Genomic DNA, 5,788 nt, shown 5'->3' on the forward strand with positions numbered 1-5,788 from the left:
AAGCCCTAGCTCCCACTTCTTCTTCTTCTTAAATGGAGGATTGTGGAGAGGGAAATGTTTTTAGGGATGGGAATTGGATTAATGGTATTTAGGAAATAATATATGTCCTCTGAAAGAATGGTCCAACACTTAGAAAAAAAAATGAGGCGGGGGGACAGGAACCACGCCGACTGGGAAATGCTTTTTCCTGCCGGCGGGTGAACAGTAAAATTAGCTACTGGAAATTGTCTTTTTCTGTCGGACAGATTTTACGGAAATGGGCATAACTTCTTCGTCCGAACTCCGAATGAGGTGAAACGAAGTGCGTTAGGTAGCTAACTCAAAGGGCTTTCCATGGATATATTATTGGCCAGCCAAATAATTTGTGTGCTAGGAGATATGACCCTCCAAAGTAGACCCTCGAAAAAGGCTTCACTTGGCAATTTCGGATTTTGATACGGTTGCTCTAAAATTTGGGTTAGACCCATTTCCCACTCAATTTGACCCCCTAAACAAGAATATGAAGTCGGATTTTCGAAAAACGAAACGGATCTTTTTATATACAGCTAAATAAGTTTCCGGTAACTTCCGAAGCACATTTTTAAGAACTTTTTGGGTCAAATTCAAATATAATCATTTCATTAAGTTCTCGACTCCAAACTCACATGTGAGGCTCTAGTTTCACTCTATCATTTTCCGGGTCGTTACATTAACCCTAGGAGTGCTTGAAGAATCTTGGTTAAAAGCCCTCTTTATGAACCTTATATGCCCTGCTCATCGGACCTAAACCTCTTCATCTCCTTATTCTTTTTCTTAACTTTGAACTCCTCAATTTGTTAAGCAAACACTATAAGCCTAGATATATTCATGTCAACATGGAGCATTACCATACGACACTCTTCCTCAACTAGGTCGGACACACCTATCACATATCTACTTATCTCATCCCTCGGGTTAGACACCATGGATGGAGCATACTTTGACAATTGGGTAAATTTCAAGGAGTACTCTTGCACACTCATGCTACCTTGCCTAAGGTTGATAAACTCCTCCACATTAGCCTCCCTCTTCTCATGGGGAAAGAACCTACCAAGGAATGCTTTCTTAAACTCCTCCCACTCAATAGGACCCGCTCCTACCGGTCTATTGCTTTTCCATTGAGTAAACCAAACTTGGGCCACATCCTTCTATTGAAAAGCGGATAATTCCGCTTTTTATATAGTAGTCACCCCCATAGCATTCACTACCGTATACATCTCATCCACAAACTCTTGGGGATCCTCTGCCACCTTGGAATCAAGAAATACCGGAGGACTCATCCTCACAAAGTCTCTCAACCAAGAAGCCATAGTGCTCACAATAGGGTTCACATGAGTCTCAACACCCCTAGTAGCTTGAGCCATCATGTCTTGGTCTTGAGTAGTTACGGCTTGAGCCATCATCAAAAGTGCCAACCTAACTTCTTCATTAGACATAGCCAGAGGATCAACTGGAACTTGATTGCCTTGAGGTACTTGGTCACCTTGAAGACCTTGGGGATCTTGGGGAGGAACTCCCTCATTCACATTCTCCTCTTCCATCCGTCTTACATTTTCCCTTCTTGTATTCATATCCTATAAACACAAGAGAAGGGTTAGGAAAGGATATTTATAGAGATAAACTCTATGGCACGACTTCAAGAGTAATGAAAGAAGTGTAGTTTCCTAACATCCTATAGCCTCTCATTCATAAATGTGTCATGACTCACACCCATGAACAAGACTCTACTAGACGTGGCTTGTGAGAAATCAATCCTAAAAATCATCACAAAATCTTGTGCTCTGATACCATGTTTGTCACGACCCAGGGCTAGCCCTTAGATGCGAAACGGCGTACAAGACTCCAAAAATTCTCATACAAGCCTTATAGCATGTCATCACATAAGATAATAGAAATAGTGCAGAATTTAAAACTTTTCTTTAAATCCATGCAATCGAAAAACTTCATTTAAAACAACGGAAGTCTACTAGTCTCACATGACCATCTAAAAATAATCTTTGAAACAAAAGTAGGGTCATGACCCTTTACAATAGAAAGTCTAAAATAGTCTATTACAATGAAAGACATGAAACATCAGTAGTACTTGTCCTCAAATCCATGAGGACATACCAATAGTCTTGGAAGAACTCAATCCAAGCTTCAACTAGAGAGAATCAACTCAAATGCCGGAACCTACACTTTGGTAAAAATGAAGAAATATGGGTTAGCACATTTAATGTACTAAGTATGACACTGATTTCACGTATCAGGACATTTCATCCAATTCTAAGTGCCAACGATCGTTAGTCAGTAATATAATCCAACTAAGTGAGTTGGGGTCGAATCCCATAGTGAGTGGTACGTATTTGAGAATCAATAGACAAGTGCGAATGTGTTCAAGTCAATCATAGGTAAAAACATTTATGAATAAAAATATGGCTCAAGTTTGGGGTGACACAAGTGTCAAATATATGGGGTTTTTTATTATAATTATCAACTACAACATCAAATAACATGAAAATAACAAATATAAAGACAGATTCTTGGGATGTGATTGGATTATGGGCTAAGGTAGACAAATGGGTAATTGCAATTAATAGTAAATAGTTGTAAATCAGTGAATAAGCTAGACTTTAGTGGGGGTAAACTTTATCTTAAACAATTTACCCCGAATTAAATTGGTTTCTCTCGAACACCAATAAGCAGCAATTAAGAACAACCTTCGCTTTAGTCTACTCACTCTCTCGAGCTGAATGTGTGGAAAAAGGGTTTAGGATTCACTCCCTCGAGCTGAACCCATGACAACCTAATACCCACAGACCATCAAATAAGTAATCTTTGTTTTTAAACCTCTCTCTAGAGCAAGCGTAAAACACAAAGGTAGAGTTGCATTTGCAACAACAACCCTTTAGATTAAGCCACATTTACTGAATTAAATCACTTTTAAACAATATTTAAACTATCAATTAACAATACCGAGCAACTAAATCAACCCGTAATCACATAATCACACCCCAAGAATTGGGGTTTTAGCTAGACATCATAAAGTGTTAGTGCATAAACGTCAAGAAACGACTATAACATCCAGAAGCAAGTAAAATGAACTAGTGTGTTGTAGGGTCTTGTAATGAGGTTTCAGAGTGTCGTATGAGGACTAAACCTTGTAGGAATGATTCTCCTACCTAGAACTACATGTTTAGGAGTTAAAAGTCTAGGTACGGCCCCCTAAGGGGTCCTTAAGGAGGACACCAAAACAATCTCAAAAGCTGTCAAGACAGCTTGGTTCAAGAGACCAAACCACAACCCTTAGACTGTTTCCCGGACCGTGAGTCTAGGGCGTGGGTTGGGAATTAGGCTAAGGAAGCTTGGCTTCCCATTTTGAGTCTCTGATCCATTCCACGGAAGTACAGGACGAGGCGTCAACGGGCAGCCGTAGGTCCCTGCAAATTTTCAGATTTTTGAGTTTTAGTTGGAACTTAGTGGTTAGTTTAGTAATTACTTTAGGGCTTAGGAGGGGTGATTAGGGGACTAATTAAATTCCTATAAATACCTAATAAGACCCTAAACCTAAGACTTTAACTCATTCACTAGAAGAACCCATCTCACAAACAAAATTCTCTCTCTCTAGATAAAATCCTCTCAAGAACACCATTGAAGACCAAGACCAAAATTCGAGCTAGGGCACCAAGATCATCACTTTATTCATCAATTCTTCAAAGAATTAACTAAGGTATGGAAACTTTTCATCCGTGGAAACTTTTCCCCAAGGAGTCCTCTCAAAATTGGATTTCTAAATACCCCAACTTCTAGGTTTTTCACTTAAGAGCATGGGTCACTTTCTAAAAACGTTTCAATGGTTCTAATATGATTATTTATGGTTGTATTTGGTGATTTTTGGATGAGTTCATGGAATGTCTATGGGTTTTGAACAATTCCCCACAAGACCCATGTTTCCCCGTTCTTCCTCAATTCTAAACCCTAGTATGTGTTGATGGATGAATAGAGGTGGATAAATTAGCATGTTTACATTGAATCGTTTATTCTATAATAATGTTACCCTATATAATGTTCTAAATTTAAGACTTAGGGCTGTATATTGATGTTAGCCTTGAAGGTCATGATTGAAGGAATTCTATGTGATAAGTATTCAATGTATGAATTGTTGATCCACTTATGGTGGAGGTGTTTACTTGATATATGAATTGTGGTGTTGAGACATGATCCCTCTTCCCTACCACCCAAGATGTGATTCAAGGACATTATGACATAAACATGAATGTATGCTATGGTTATGGTAAGCTTGTTGTGTTGCTTTAATGATAAATCTTATGAAAACATTATAAACATGACATGAATGGTTTACTTACAAGTATGATGATTCTAAGGTTGAAAGGCTATTCTCACCTAAAGAATCCATGAGCTACCATGACACAAGATGGCTTGAGTGCTATGCATTCTTCCATATACATGAATGAAAAGCAAGGATTAATCATGACTATCAAGAGGGAATTAGGCTTAGCACCGAGTGGATAATATGAGATGGAAACCCGTTGGTGCCAGAGTCCGGGTTCTTCTAGAAGCAATCTCCCTATCCACGTAACTACGTGCCCCCGTAGGTCTAAGCTTAGTGGATCCACCTAGATGCTAAACATGTTTGTTCTACCTTAGGCAAGTAGAACCCTTTTTTCGGTGTGGTTCATGACACCGGATTCCATGTAGCTCACATGGTCTATGTCGTTTACGGTCCTCTTTCCCTACGTGACAAGAACAAGTATAAAGACATGGAAAGTATAATAACCTGACAAGAACAAGACTATGAATATGAACCATCAACTATGAATATATTATGAACTACAATTGTGATTCTTTATGGGATTTCTTGGTATGTGTGGGGGTATGGGACTTCACATGTTCATTGAACAAGTGGACTTATGAAGGGGTTATATGAGTGGTGTTTTATGATATGAACTTATGTGAATTCTTATATGCATGACATGACTTATGCTTATGTTTGAGATTATTTATGTGTAACACCCCGGAAATTCTATGACTTAAGTTAGAGCCTCACCTTAATGAATAATGACTTTAAAATAGTCAAAATGATGTTTATAAACCTAAACTAATGTAATTGACTTGGTTTGGAAAATTAAAAGTCTAAACGTCAAGAAATGACCACGACGTCCGGAAACTAGAGAAGAATGTGTTCTAGTGCATCCTTAGGTTTTGGGCAGGTTTGGGAGTGTCGTATGATGGTATAATCTTGTAAAAAGGTTTAAAATAGGTAAATATATGCTTATAGGGTCAAAACATTCGAATACGAAACCCCGGGACCACCCTAAGGGACCCCAAGGGGGACCCCAACCTTGGCCAAGCAAGCTGCCAAGGCAGCTTGCAAATTGTTCTCGGAGGGAATGAAGGTGCGTCGCGCACTTGCTCCCCCAAGGAGCAAAAAGTGAGTTCACGACGCGGTCGCATCGCGGACTCTACTGTCCCAAAATTTAATTCCAAATATCTTCAGGGAACAGCTCCACGTCGCAGACTTGTTCCGCGACGAAAATGCAAAAATTCAGAAATCGATTTTTATTTCATTGAAGAGTCCAACAAAGTGAGGGTTATTTAGGGTACTTTAGGGGACGTGTATATAAGGATTTTGAGTCAATTTCCCTCACTTTTATCACTCAAACACAAAACCCCAAAGATCTAAACCTAAAGTTCCTCCCTCTCTCTTCTTTCTCTCTCTTCTTTCTCTCTCTCTTCTCAAGAACACCATTGAAGAAGATTGGAGCTTCAA

Source organism: Solanum tuberosum, unplaced genomic scaffold, assembly GCF_000226075.1.
Source record: "Solanum tuberosum cultivar DM 1-3 516 R44 unplaced genomic scaffold, SolTub_3.0 scf00061, whole genome shotgun sequence".
NCBI lineage: Eukaryota > Viridiplantae > Streptophyta > Magnoliopsida > Solanales > Solanaceae > Solanum > Solanum tuberosum.